This window comes from Suricata suricatta, chromosome 9, assembly GCF_006229205.1.
Source record: "Suricata suricatta isolate VVHF042 chromosome 9, meerkat_22Aug2017_6uvM2_HiC, whole genome shotgun sequence".
NCBI lineage: Eukaryota > Metazoa > Chordata > Mammalia > Carnivora > Herpestidae > Suricata > Suricata suricatta.
This window is the reverse complement of record NC_043708.1, coordinates 5347482-5363066: the sequence shown is the minus strand read 5'-3', so window position 1 is coordinate 5363066 and position 15585 is coordinate 5347482. Positions and strand designations below refer to the sequence as shown.

The following is a 15585-nucleotide window of genomic DNA, read 5'->3' as shown; positions in this document are numbered from 1 at the left end:
TAGCCAGGGGTGGGAACGAGAAAACACCCTGCCTTCATGAGATTTTTATTAAGAAGCAGAAGAAGACGTTAAATAATGGCTTATTTGAGTGCACATCCTCGGCAGGGGAACAACCAATGATTTCAGAGAACTATATTATTACTTTGTGTTTGCTTATCTTTTTCTCTCCTTACCTGATAATCATCTGTAGCTCTATCTGTCTTTTTAAGGACATGTGAGAAAATGGAAAAGGTTACAGAGGACAGTCAAAGAATTGCATATTATTACCTGGCTTTCCAGAGCTGACTGTGCAATTGTTTGTTTTTGATGAGATAACAATGAAGATAGAATTGTTCAGAGCAAATGCTGCTCTCATTTCATCAAGCCACTCCTCCCTGTCCTGCTCTCACGTACAGCTGCCCCTCCCACCACTGAAGACTCTCAGGGATGCCAGAGCCACTGCCAATGGAGTGATTGGTAAGAGGTAGAGCCCTTCTTTTTGACCTCCATGCCCACTGGGACCAGTGGAATTCCTGTGCTAGTGGGGCGGTGCTAATTTCTACAGACCAGGTTCTTACGTAGGGTTTCCCCAATAAGCCCTGTTGCTGCCCCCCTTCGTACCTTAGGTATGTTGGCCCTTCCCAATGAAACACCCACCTGTACTCCCAACCTACCTGCACTCCTTAAATGTCCTTTTCTCTCTGTGAAGCTTTCCTCTATCACCCCGACCATATTTTGCCATTGCCCTCTTTGTTCCCTGGATACAATACATTTCACACTGCAAGAAAATGTTTGCTGGGTGACTTAGTTGGTTAAGCGTCTGGCTTTGGCTCAGGTCATGATCTCACAGCTTGTGGGTTGGAGCCCCGCATCGGGCTCTGTGCTCACAGCTCAGAGCCTGGAGTCTGCTTCGGATTCTGTGTCTCCCTCTCTTTCTGCTCCTCCCCTGCTCACACTCTGTTTCTCTCTCCAGAAATGAATAAACATTAAAAAAAAAAAAGAAAATGTTTCCACTTCCCTGTTTCCAGGTCTTCCTTCCATTAGCCCATGAGCTCCCCTAGGAAGGGGTCATAGTCTCTATATTTCCGGATACACAGAGTAACCTCTCCTTGGATTTTTTGTGCAATAAAAATATAAATAGCAAAACATAAGAGTTTACCAGGAATATAGGAATAATATTATTCTAGGAGCACTCTACATGCTGTAAGACAGGCTTTCCATCTTATCCTTATGAAGCTACTAGATGCCTTTGCATTTTAAAAAGACTCATGTTGATTCTTTATAAGCCAGATTGCAGAGGAGAAACCCATACCAGTGTAAGGAAGGGAACATCCCTTCATAAAGTTGTCCCTCTCTATTGTCTTCAGTTTCGTCTGGAATGAAGTACAGCCTCATGGGAAAGACTGTGGGCTATGGAGAACAAACATCCTGGATTCAAACATAAGTTCTCTCACTTCAATCCTGTGCAACCTTGGAGAAGTAACCTTTGTCTTTGTAAGAAGAGAAGAATGAAAGCCTCAACTCTATAGGAATCTCATGAGAGTAAGGAGAGCTAACACAAATAAGGCTTAGCCCAGCACCAGCTGTAGCAGTGTTAAAATACTGGACATGATATCGGTGCCATCTTTTATCTTCATTCAAGCAACTGTATTGATTAATTATTTTCTTTGGCAAGCCAGCAGATGTAGCTTCATACTACATGGTTGTGATCACATGCAGAATGGTTTTCATAAACCCATGAAAAGTTCTTGGGCTCCATCCAGAACCTCTTGCCATAATCCCTGCTGCACTCCACTGCCCAGACCAACTCCCTGACTTCTAGGACCCCAGCCTCATGGCTCCTCCTCCACGGATGCCTCTGCCCTTCCCAGGTCTGACAACTTACCCACTGACCGGCTGACTTCCTGGTTTCCAAACTTGGTCATGAGATTGGTTTGGCTCCTTCCTCACCTACTGGAATGCCCCCAAGAATTATATCTGCTCTAGTCCAGGCCCTGAGATCTTAAACCAAGAGAAAAATTTAGAAAAGGTTGCTTAGGTAATTCCTTCCAGGTAAATAGTTACTGAGATGGAGAATTTCATAAGCTTCTTCATTCTCTAGAAGTAAAATCATCTTTTATAGATAACAAATATGGATAATCTTTTGGAATATAGATAATCTTCTGGAAGTTTATATATAACTGGGTTAATGGGGATGTAGGAGTGGGGTGTGGTGTGTAGTAGACATTGGCCAAACACTCACTGTTCCAATTACTCACTGTTGGTTCCAAAACTCACTGGATTAAAACAACAATTTCTTGTTTTGAGAACCTATGGTTCTGTGGATTAATAATTTGGAATATATAGAGAACATGTATATAATATTATGTATGTAATACTATCATAATATCTCTTTAAGTCTGCCAAACACTTACTTCCAGAAATTGTGATTAGATTAGTGAGGGGAAATCTTAACTCAGATTATATTAACTACAAACTACAAATGGATTCTGTGGCTTAGTGACAATGCCGATCACAAGTTAACCTGAATGTCAATAACCAAATTTGATTATGTAGAGTTGTTTTAGAAATCAACCCTGCATTATTCAAGTAATCTAGAAAGAATAGGCTATGGAATTATGCTGATTTTTAAGTATAATTTTTCAGCAGTTTAAGAAGAATAAGTTTTTCATTTAAAAAGCCAGCAGGATCAGCAGGCAACAAAGTTCTGCTTTAGTTGGAAATCAGTGGGTGGGAATATAAAGCCATGGATTTGGGTTTCTTTTCCCTCCTAAATGGAGCTAGAGAAGCAGCAGATCTAAAAAGTTGTAATCAGCCAAACTTATTTTTTATGTAAATATATGAGTAAAAAGTTGGGGCTTTGTTTTTACATTATATTTTTCAATTCAACATAGCAGTAACAAATCGCCTTGGCTAATTTCAGTTCCTTTTCCTGTATAAGAATCTTTCTTTGGGGGAGATCAAAAGCAACTCATTTGAAATCCCATAAACCTTGGGAAATCAGGGATTTAGGCTTAGGCGGACAAAGTAGCCCATGGCCATTTGCATATGAAAGTAAAGGGGTATGATTATCTACTGGTATCTCACCTGTTCCCATTCCAAGGGGACCTACGTAAGGTGGCTCTGGTACACCAGTTCCCTGGGTTGAAACTGGGGAAGCTTCAGGGAATGGATAAGATGTGGTGGATTATGTGAGGCAGCTGAGAGTGGACTGAGCCCAGGGAGAAGTACAACCAGGGATCTGAGAGAGGCAGGTGGGGCTCAGGCCCTGTAAGACAGTGTCACTCAACAGCTGCAGAATAAGGATTGGAAGGGGTTGTATTAGCCTATGCCCTTCCCTAGCCACTATCCTTGGACCAATGACTAGACCAATTTGTTCACGTACCAAATAGGGCTTACAATGCCTACACATGGTTTGACAATCAAGTGAGGCAAATGCATACGAAGGGCTTGCTTAAATATCTGGCATGTAACGATGTCCAATGAATGTTCTAAGAGGCCATGGCAAGTCTGAAATTGGTCAATGCACCAATAGTCCAAGATCCTGCTAAATGCCCTGTCACGGCAGGAAGTGAAAAGTAAACTGGGAACATCTCTGGGGTGTTTATAATACACAGTTGTTAGGTAAGGGGGGTGGGCACTGATCTGGGGCAGCTGCTGTCACACACAACATAACAATGGCATTGAACAGGTCTTCTCCCCTCCTCCCATCCAAAGAGCCCATGCTCTCTCTGGTTACTCACACAATGTGCTTTTTAAAAGATGAGTAATTTATATCCGTTACACCAAACATACCGAGGCTATCCAGGACTAGCGTCTTTTCTGGTTCTATATTTCCATTTGCCTAGCTAAGTTTTGCACCTAGTGTGTGCATAATACATGCACATTAAATTATAAAAAAGAAAGCCCAGGTCCTTCTAAAGGGCAAATTTTGTGGTGCAAATTCCATATTTCTTGAGTTGAAAGTTACTCATCCAAGAATCTCCCAGGGAGAGATAAGCAAGCCCTACTCCTTGAGTTGTCTATAATTAGACTATGACAAATAGGTTCAGAGCATGTCATAAAGAGTAATCTCTTTGTGAGCAGAAGTTCTCTTGTCCTTGAGGTACTTTCTGTGTCACTCTAATCTTATATTCTAAAATCTTGGATATATTTCTGTCAAACGTAGGCAACTCTTGATTTCCTTTGCTGTGGGTGGAAGTAGAGATGTGAGCAGTCCCAAACATCAGAAAAACCCACAATTATATATGTTCAGCTATCTGACAATTCATTTATATTCAGCTCGATCGGTACTCCCTTCTTGAGCTCCAAACATGTGCAAAGTGCAAAGCTATTAAAAAAAGAAGAAGGAGGATGGGCAGATACAAATGTGATAATTAGCCACTTTGACCAAACTATTAGGTGATCATAAATATTTGTGGAAAGTGCCACTGAAAAGATAAATGAGGATGGACACTAGAGAGGCTTGAATGCCAAATTGAAGAACGATGGGTTACTAACAGGGCATCTGCGGTGGCATCTCTCTTAGCAGATAGTCACAGAAATGATGTCCTTGCAGTGGAACCTCTGCCGTCTCACACCAATAAGGATCATGGGTTGAAAGAGATTGTGTTCAGGTCCCCACTTTCCCTCTGTCCTGAGATGGAACAATCTCAGATCAGGTTCTTCCCAGCTCCAAGGTCTGGAAAAAATGCTAGCATCCAAAGCAGTTGACCTTGGATCCTGGGTTCTGAGAAGCACTTCAAACCCTCAAGGGGTAGGAGCCCAGGGGTATCTTGCAGAGCAGGAGTGAAGAGCGATTAGGAAGCTGCAGGTGCCTGGTCTGGTCAACAACCACAGAGTCCACTGGAAAGGGACTTCAATTTACAGTGATAGACATCAACCAACTCCACTGAGGCTCCCAGTTATTTGTCTTGCAGCTTTGGGTACATCATTAACTCTCTGCACCTCTGATTGCTCACCTGTAAAATGAGACGAAACACACATTCCTGGCTTAATGGACTTCTTCTCCAAAAAATAGTCTTAAAGGACTTAAGCCCATTTTCTCAATGATCAAGAATTCAAAAAAAAAAAAAAAAAAAGGAAGGTAAATCTGAACTCAGGATCTTCCACTACAATTTCTACCCAGAGGAGCACACAAGTAGGTCCAGGCTAGGGGACATCCACATGGGGAGACCATCAGGGCCTGGATAGACCAGGATGACTGTGCTCTATGATAAGGGTATTGCTTAATCCCTGTTCTTACCCAGAACAAATCAAGGCTGCTTATGAGGGGAGCACCAGATGGTTCTCTAAGGTTTGAGATCACAGGGCTGATGCATGATTTCTCTTACAACTGCTTTATAGTTCACTCAGTTTCCTATACTCTGAGTGATGGGTCATCATTAATATTTTTTTCCAGAGTTTCATCCCTGGGGAAGCACATGATGATGACCCTTCATCTAATTTTCTCTTCTGTATATTTGTGAATATATGTTTACCTATTCCCTCTATATTGCTAGAGAGGATTGAAGGCAGTTTAAGACAAATACAGGAATGACACATTCAGAAGATAAGAAAAAATTGAACATAGGAACAAGAAAAAAGAGACATGTCATTATCTGTAATATGAGTTCAGATGACTTCTGTGCCAAAAGGTCCTGGCAGCCAAGGCAAAGAGGAGAACACGAACAATCCTTCACTTTTGTGATCAGAACAGAAGAAGGTCCATTCTTCAGAGGCTCTTTTCCTGAGGCTAAACTCAGAGAGGACAGTTTCCAGGGATTCCATTGTCAGAGATGAAGTCCAAGAGCCCAGAGGAGACATTGGGCCCAGCTGGACTAGAAGATGGGCAACAAGAAGAGCTTTCTGGGGGAAAGGAGAGCTCAGGACCGTGTTGAGGATGACCAGAAGTGGATCAGGAGACAAGGGTATTTAGGAAGAAAAACAGTGGGTGTGGACATCAAGAGGTAAAGCAGTCACCCACCATGACAGCCCACTGAGTTCATTTGCACATGTGGGTGCCAATATTTGCCTAGTGGAAAAGGCTAAGAAGAATGTGCATAGGTTGTTACTTAACCTTCTAATTTCTGTATAAGTCTAATTACATGAAACAGAAGTTGGTGTTTTGATTTTTTACTTTGCTTTTCTGTTTGGAGTGTCATTGCAACTACTGTATTGTAAATGATGGAAAATTATTGCATATGTTAAAAAATATGAAACTTTATAAAGTAAAAAAAATTTTTTAAATAAAAAAAATTAAAAAAAAAAAAAAAAAACCAAAGGACTAGTTAGTTCAGAAATTCCACCAGGCTAAACATGTCTGCCAGTGCAGTGAGTCTGTGTTGTTGAATCATGTGATGTTCACATCCTTTATGCTAAGACACATTTTGTCTTTCCCTTACTACATCTTTGTCTAAATAGTACCAAACAATATGGCTCTTTAAGAAATCGCCTAGCACCTTAATGCTTCCCCAGTAGGCACTGATGTCAGTAAACTCTTGGAGAGGAGGTGACACAAGACTGCCTCCTGAGTGACAAAGCGAAGCTGACTCTTTGAATGAGAGAAACTGAAAAACTCCCAAAGCACCCCGGTGATTAGCTAATACTGAGTCTCAGTAGCTGAGTTTGACCAACTTATTTTTTGCAAACATGATGGCGCCTCAGATGAATCCTGAGGTAGTTGAGTTAATAATAGCTAATATTCCACTTAACAAGCAAACAGCAGTCAGGTTGCTGTTCACTTAACAAACTAGGAAACTTGGCTTCTGCTTCACACCAGGTCACAGGGTGTGACTGAGTGATAATACCCACATCTCTCAGCCGCTCTCCATCCTTTGTCCCCATTCATCGTGGGTGATTCTTTGCTTCCTCTCTCCCCAGCTCTCCCCCATCCCTTTCCTCTTCCTCTCTGTTCTTCCCCTCCCTCACCCCTCTTCTCTCAAAACACTTAGGATATGTGCTTCAGCTTCAGTGTTTCAAATGTCACTTTGACATGTCTACAAAAAGGTCATTTCCCACTCATTCTGCTCCCTACCAGGAAAGCACATTCAGTGCAATTTCTTACATACTATTTCATCCCTGGGGAAAAACATCACTTATTATGTTTTTGATAGTCTCTTACCCATCTGTTCCTCCTTTTATCTCAATAAACTGCACATTGGGTATGGTGGGCAAAATAAGATCCTCCAAAGATGTTCATAGTCTACTTCCCAGCACGTGTGATCCAGAGCTGTCAGCTGCCAGCCCGTGAGCCCTGCAGACTAGTTCTCCAAAGAAGGGAACTGCCAGGAGACTATGTATTTCGTGAGCAGCTACTAGCTCCCCTGCCAGCCTTGCCGACTGTCTCCTGTGTTTTTGCAGCCCATGGCGACAGGTTGGTGCCTGAACTCTGAATTTCATTTAGCATTTAATTAACTGGAATAGACCAAGGACTCCATGGCAGCCCCTGATTGCAATCTGTGGATGGATGAGCATTTTTATCTGAAAATGATGACCAGCTTATCTTCTGTCATGCAGCTATCACACGTGATATGTATCTCTCGTTATCCCAGCCAATCAAACACAGAAAGTTTATTAAGATTCTATCATTCGAAGTTATCACCAATGATAGGATTTTTCATCTGAATGTGCTTGTGCGCAATACCGTATTTTGTCTAAGAGACCTTCAGGAGAATGAGAGAAGGAAGGTTATTATTTAGGAGAGAGCAATGAATCTACAGTCAATGACCAAGTCATTTAAAGAGTGTGGCCACCCAGAGAATTATAATAACCAGATCATGTAAAAAGAAGACTGTAACTCCCTTTATTTTAAAAAAAAAAAGTGTGGATAAGTCTACAGAATAACATAAACAGAGGAAGAAATCAGAGTGATCCTATAGTAAGAAAGGGGGAAAAAAGCTATTACTTAGGGGAGTAACTGGAAAGGCAAGCCAATGGTTCTTTATTTTGCTACAAATGGGTTCTGACTTTGTAGAAGCCATGGGGAAGAGAAATGTGATCAGCCCTGAGATTTTGGGGATGCATGAAATGAATACAATCCTTTTATTTAGGAGAAGTTAGTTTTCATTTAGGTCACTTATGAACAGGAAATTTGGAGAAGAACCCACTTACTCAAACACTGGGGTATTAATTCATACAATCAGCAAATGTCTCTTGAATTCTCACTTATGCTGGCCATCATATTGGTGCTTGGTTTTCAGTGTTAAGTCCCACTTACCTGTTCTCTTGGTATGGATAAACCATTCTGTGTGACAAGCAGACAGTGAGACAAAGGCAGTAAAATGGGAGGGAACTTCAATGGAGGTTTGCACAGTATCAACCAAGAACTCAAGGGTGAGGCTGATCTTCTGGTCTTTGTGCAATTGGGTAAGTTTTCATAGACAGAACCAAAATTTAAAGAGAGACATTCATCTAGATGATAAGGAAGATGATCAAGTGAAGGCAAGCACTGAGACAGGACAATTATCCATAATGGCCGAGGTCCATAAGAGAGATCACTGATAATTATTAGCCTCCCTTCTGGGCTGAAAGCTCCTTGAGACCACTCATCACTTTGGTCTCCAACGTCACACACTCAGCATGGACTCTGGCATGCTGTGGATTGCGAGCAGGTTTCTAACAAAAGGAACAAGAGATGTGCTGAGGAAAGCCTTGGTGATCTGGAGACATAGTGAATGTTGTGGGGCTTGGACAACCAGAATCCCTTGTTGACCTTAAGATCTCACCTAAAAAATTGAGCAGCAATTTTGAACTTCAAAGGCTGTTCAAAAGATTGCATAAAGGATTTCTATTAGTTTCCCGGGGACCTTTCGGGTGTATAAGACCATTTCACATCCTTGATTTTAGTGATGCCCACAAACATCTGGTGGGGGGAAGAAGAGCCTGGTGGGATGTGAGGCTGGAGAAAAGACTGGGGGCAATAATTCTGCTCTAACTCCTTCTGCATTACATTGTTTTCACAGTATATGTGTATCTGCCTCCCCAGCTACGCCGAGAGCTCTGAGCCAGGGACCGCATCTGCATTTTCATGGCAAATTCCAAAAACCTTGGGTGGAATCCGTTGTACCACCTGGGAACTGTGTGAGCCTTGGGCAAATAAATAATTAAAACTCTCTGAATTTTAAATCATTCCTGAGTCAAATGTGGAAAGAATGCAATTTGCCCATGCGCAAATCAAAACAGCTGCAGTCCGGTGTTTCCAAACTCAATGGTTAACTGCACTTCCAGTCTTCCATCACCCCCTCTCCACCCTTCAAGCTGTCCCTATTAATTTGGGAGGAGTTTTGAAGGACTCTGTTGTTCTCGTTTCCATTAATTCCCTCCCTTCTCCCAGTTCCCAGGGAAGTAAGGGTGGTAAGCCTCCCAGCAGGCTCTCCACCTTCAACCTCTCATATCTGTCCAGGACCCCCAGATTCCCACCTTTTCCTCATCATCTTTGTTGTCCCAACTTTTTACCTGATTTGGGGACCTATCCCCTGGATTTTTCTACACTCTATTTCTAGAGCCACGGGGCCCACTTTGAATGCTTCTGGCTCTGCATCCTGGTTCCATAACTCTTTACTATTACCTCAAAACCTCTGACAACAACCCCTCCTCGGAACTCATTAACACGGTTTCCCTGTTAATTCATTAGTGCTTGGGAGCCCCAGCGATGATCTTTCTCTTCCTCCTGCAGTCTCTGCCCTTACAAATTTTATTTCTGAGGTTTCTCTCACATTCCACTTATTGTGACATCATTTATGAAGTTCTCCCTCGACAGGAGAGGAGTCAAAAATAACTATATATCATTTTAAACTGCTCTGGTTGGTAACTCTACATTTTAAGAATATCAAGGAAAAAAGGTGTCTAATGACAGGGCTACAAGTGGATAAAGAGCTGACAGGGTAATTGCATTACCAGATGCTCCCATACACCAGTTAGCTGCTTCCCTGGCCTATTTGAAGCAACGAGTGTCAGGTCAGTAATTAGGCTCTCACAGACAAACTAGAAGTGCCATCTGATCTCTGAACACCCCCATCACTCTCATTTATGCCAAGTTCAATATGAAACACACCATCACCATCCTTTTCCCTCAAGGCTGCCAAAAGTTCCCAGGGACATCTCCCCCCGCACTCCCACACGAGTTAATGAAGTCAATGCTTCCTCCGCATGTCAGAGAACTTGCTCCCTGGATGGCAGTACTTTGGTGCCCATCAACAACAAAAACACCCAACAGCAACCTTGACTCCACTTTTTGATCCTTTTTTTCTGACTGTAGGCTGGCTGACATTTTCATACTCAGGGCTTCTTTGTGTTAATTTCTTTGTTTGATTTCCTAATGCAGGCAACTCTTTAGAGCAGCTCAAAGGGCAGAAGAGCCTGGAGATCTGAATTTAAGTCCCACAAGAGTGATTAACTTGCTCTGGAGCACTAGCTGGGATCTGATGCCAGCCGGACCTGTCTGGGTTCACTGACCCAGGGTGGAGTCCATGGGGGAATAACAGGAGTAGAGCCAGACTAAGCCATGAGACAATGGTGTGCTGGCAATACATCCCGTCCACTGTTCCAGGTTAAGACTCATAGAGAAACAGCAACGGCAGATGACGGCCCAGGTAAGCCATCTCTTTTAGACGGAGGGTTTTCATCTCCAGTCTGAAGATGGCAAAGATGAACAAGTCATTTTTGAAAGTGTTTGAAAGCAGTCATCTTTGAAGAAGTCCATTAGTAGGCTTCAGAGCTGACCATCAGGCCAAAAAATGGTCAAGAACAGGTTGCCAAATAGGATGACAGACTCTGCTAGTTTTCCCCACCCAAACTAGATTACTCTTTTTTCTGATAATAAGCACCCCTGTTCCCTTTTAAGAAATTTCATTTTTTTCACTATCAGTGTATAAGTTCAAGTAAGGTTGATGTAACCCCATTCCCAGACACCAAGAGAAGAGTGTGACCCACACTCTGGCTCATCAGAGAAAGACTTGGAATTATTAAGGAAAGGATGCTTTCTTTCTGGTTAGGTTTCTAAACTCAGGGTTTTCTAGAGCCACCAGAAGGAGAGATATCACTTAAACAAACAAAGCCAGCATGGAGCAGAAGTGAAGAGGTACCAAGCCTGAGTGACATCATGCAGTTCCTAGATGCAACCATGCCTGAAACAAGAAGCACCATTGGACTTTCCAGTTATGGGTTAAACTAATCTCTTTTTATTTAGTTTAAGCCAAGCTCAGCTGGGCTTCTTTCCCTGAAAGATGAATGCTCCTAAATAATAGTGTTAGATAGAACTCAGCCCTAGAAGAATTGACTGCTGGTCAGCTCTTTAAAAAATGGACTAGGAACATTCAGTTTTCAAAGCTAAAAATGAGTGTAAGTTTCAGAACCAAGCAGAAACACAGAGACCCAAACTAAATCAAAAAGACATAGTCAGGGGGTTGATTCTGAGTCAAACAGTGTCAGGGTCTTTAAATGCTTCCCACTCAGGTTAAGACAGGATAGGCCTCCTGGTTGGGCTTGGAGCCCAACTATAAAGGAGCAGATGTTGGTTGTCATATTCACACTGACCCAGGAACTTTGGATAGGCTATTTTCTTCCTGGGTCTCTCCAAATATAAAATGAAGATGTTAGATTGTCTGCTTTTTAGCTGCCTAAAAACTAAATCTCTTTGAAAACTATAATCTCCAGCCCCTGAAAACTGTAATCTTCTCCTATCTAGCCCCACTGTGCAACAGTGGTGAAACCTTAAGATATAATGCCCCGGATGGCTAGGAGAGTCTCAGAACAATGGTTCCTGGGACCAGAATAAAGAATTTTTGAGGGCAAAGGGTCTGGCTTCTATCCCCATTGTGGAGAGTTTTCAGTCTTTCTCTTACCTTTCAATCAACCTTCCAAACAGCTACCCAGGAGAGTTTCCAATGAGAGCTTATTGTTTCTCTTGCTAAAATTTTCAGTGGCTACAAAACACATTGTCTCCGTGAAGACCATGCTCAGCCAAAAATAGCACTTAGAAGATATAAAGTTAGAACATTCTGTCCACTGAAAATTTGGAATTTTATGAAACTCTCATTGTAATGCTTCCTTATATTCTTTAAAACAAAGACATAAGTGGCATCTATAAATGTTACGTGCTATGATTTTCTGTGGTGTGAATTTTATTGTCGTATCTTTGCTTAATGTTTCTATAAAATCAGAAGAGAAGGAACAGATTTGGAAAGATAGGATGTGTGCTGAGGGTATGTGTCATGACGTGGGTATAAATGCATGATGGCCTCTGACTGTTATAATAGAGTCTAGTTGCCTCAGCTCAGTCCCACACTGAATATGCTGTGTTGGCTCAAGTTTTTAACAGTCGTGAAAGAAATTACTTGGCTCCTTAATCATTTGGAATTTGAACAAAGAAGCATCTTTTCTGGTCATGAACATGGTTTCCCACAGAGATCTTTGGGCTTCTGCCTTTGGGGAGTATCTCTTGAAGACTATGAGCAGAGCCTGTGCACAGAAACCTCAATCATGGTTCAGAAGTCACCAGGAACACAGGTTCCTTTGTCCACTGCTCATAAATAATGAGGCCATTTTTCAGAGTGTTCTATAAACATTAGCTTTTCATGATGCCCTATAGGAAACATGCTCTAGATGATTAAGTTTTTTGCCAGCTTCTGAGCTGAATATTGAGGATGCCAAGGATAAACTTTTAACAAAAGACAAAAACTCTGTCTTAGGAAGACAGAACCACACATAGCCCATTTAAATATAATGCAGTGAATGCAGTGACAGAGGTACCCACAGAGTACATGTTGAAAATACAGTTTCAGGATGGTGGGGTAGGTGTCTCCAGTGGGAGAATGAGGAAACCACATTTTTGAGAATGACCCAATGCAACTTGCTTTTGTTGGATTAAAGCAGAAGATTTTCTCAATAGAGTAAATAGTTTCCATGAAAGAAGCTACCAGTTACTCATGGGGCTGGTTCTCGTGATCCTGTGGAAAGAGTCACTATTGGTCTTATTTAATTAAAAAAAACTTTAAACTATCTTTAAACACTTTCATTTTTTAACAAATACACAAGATTAGAGGAGTGTATGGCAACAACGCACAACCACCATGACTAGGAGTGGGCATAGATCACTGTGGGCAGAGACCTATAATCCCATGGAGGATGGAGATTAATGCATGGGTCCTCCTGGCATGGAGGCAATTCATTTGCTCCTCCTAACAGGCGATGAGTTATCCCCTAGGTCAACCCTGGACATAGCAAGAGGAAGCAAAGAGCTTGGGGGAGGGGGATTGCCATGAGTAAAGTAAGCAAATTGCAAGATTATGAAACCTATGAGATTTTTAGTATAGTCCCTCTCATTGTTTTATTTGCAATGCCTGAATGAGTTCAAAGATCAGGTTTACAAAGTTTATGAAGTTGCTTCTATTCAGCCTGGTGCAGAGGATACCAATTGGGAATAGACCGAACTCTTGAGCCAGTTAACAACAGCTGTAAATGTGTAAGGGGGAGCCCCTTCCTTCTTCAAGCACCTCGTACAAATCCCCACCAGAAACCAGTTAATGAATGGATGCTAATAATGGGTGAGCCAGAAGAAGAGGTGGGGAGAAGCTTGATATCAAAGGAGCCATGAGGGGTTATTAACATAGCCACAGAAAATTAAGCAAAATAAAAGAAGCATCAAGAAATAAAGAATTACTAGAATTTGCTGTAATTTGTACTATCTTCAAATTTTATTTTATTTTTTAAAAGTTTATTTGGGGGGTGAGAGAGAGAGGGAGAGAGAGGAAGAGAGATTGAGACTGAGAATCCCAAGCAGGATTCGTGCTATCAGCACAAAGCCTGATGTGGGGCTTGAACTCATGAGCTGTGGGATCATGACCTAAGCTGAAATCAAGAGTCAGATGCTTAACCCACTGAGTTGCCCAAGGGCCCCTTCAATTTTTTTTCTCTCTTTTTTTTAAAATTTATTTTTGAGAGACAGAGAGAGACAGCATGAGCAGGGGAGAGTCAGAGAGAGAGGGAGACACAGAATCAAAGCAGGCTCCAGGCTCTGAGCTAGCTGTCTGCATAGAACCCAATGTGGGGCTCGAACCCTCTAACCAGGAGATCATAACCTGAGCCAAAGCTGGGAACCAGATGCTCAACCGACTGAGCCACCCAGGCACCCCTCAAATTTTATTTTTAGACCTAACATACAGCATGTAGAGAAAAGAAGGAAGGAGCGTGGTGTTAACTCACTTGATTTTGAATACAATCTCAGGGTTTTATCAGTCAGTCACCCAGTTTTCCGATTCTCAAGTTCCTCTTTCCTCTCCAGTAAAATGGGGTTAACAAAGCCTCATGTCACAGGGTTGTTGTTTGGATTAGAATTGAAATAATCAAAACAGCTGGCCAAGTGCCTGGACCAGAGTCAGCATTCAATCAGCAATAGTCAATATTATCACTGTTATGCTCAAATTCCTTTTGTTAAAACTTGGACCACAAAGTAAATATTGACCCTCTAATCCATTGGCTTTCAGCCCAAATTCTTAAGCTAAGTTGTCTTCTGTGTCACCAGTTAAAACTAAGAGATGTAAAGATCCTGGATTTCTGTCCCTTTTAATCTGGAGGTCACAGGATTTGTTCACACGAAGATGATAGAGAAAAAGCATTTTTACTTACTCAACTCCCAAACCTTACCAAAAATACCAAGGAGTTAGAAAAAGAGAAAAACATACCATCTGTAAGTGTTATAAAAGAATTACCACCATCTCAAATCATAAACTATGGAACACACCAAAATACCACGTGATCTAAACCTAGGTGGTGGAGGGTGCTGAACAAGATGCACTCCACCTTTGATCTCAAGCAGAATTTATTGTCCCTAAAATGTCAACCTTTGAGCAGGGCTGTCAATGCTTATTTGATTAGGATCTAGGGTTGTATATAAAATGCAGGAGAGGTGAACAATGCCCTTTTAGAAACCCCATTCAGGAACACGGGTTGCCCAAAGAATAAGCCCTAGGAATGATTATGTCATTGATCAATGATGAATGATAGCTGTCATTGATAACTGATGAATACAGGAGGAGGTCAAGGGGGTTCCAAAAGGAAGAGGAGGCAGAAAATTCAAGAATGTAAGTCAGAGAATCTGTGGCCTTGCTGTTAGCCAAAGTAGCATCTCAGATGTTGAAAACTGAAACAAGACGTCCTCCAGGATGAAATAAATAGTAGATCTTCTGACTAGAACTAAATATTCTGTTTACCTAGAGCTGAAACTGCTGTCAGTAAACTCACTCTTGCCCTGTCTTCCTTATAACATTTGTCCATAGATAGCTTGAAAAAGTTTAACCATTAAAAAATGTTAACAAAACCAAAAGAAGAGAGAAGAAACAAAAGATACGTATGTGTATTACAAGAGGGGTACCCATGTCAATGGGAAAAACAACTCTTTATAGTTTGGAAGTGATTTCTCCCTGCATAAATATGTTCAAGCATGCTGTACAGTGGTTCAAAGAGATTATCACACACACACACACACACACACACACACACACACACACACTGTTAATCTAGAAGATAAAGGAATGAAAAAGAAAATGATATGACGGATGAAAGTCCTTTTAGAAGCAATAAAACATAAACACAAGTGATGTAGAAAACTTAAGAATAATTCTGAAGAAA

At 41.6% G+C, this 15585-nt stretch overlaps 1 long non-coding RNA gene across 2 annotated transcripts; it reads left to right on the top strand.

Annotated features, from left to right (window-relative positions):
• Positions 1–359: 359 nt before the first annotated feature.
• LOC115302460 lies at positions 360–9077 on the top strand. Of its 2 annotated transcripts, XR_003913482.1 has the most exons (3): positions 360–456; positions 1347–1521; positions 8922–9077. It is a non-coding gene; the product is annotated as an uncharacterized LOC115302460 (long non-coding RNA). The 2 variants fall into 2 exon arrangements; XR_003913481.1 differs by lacking the exon at positions 8922–9077 and having other exon boundaries at positions 1347–1591.
• The last annotated feature ends 6508 nt before the right edge of the window (positions 9078–15585 follow it).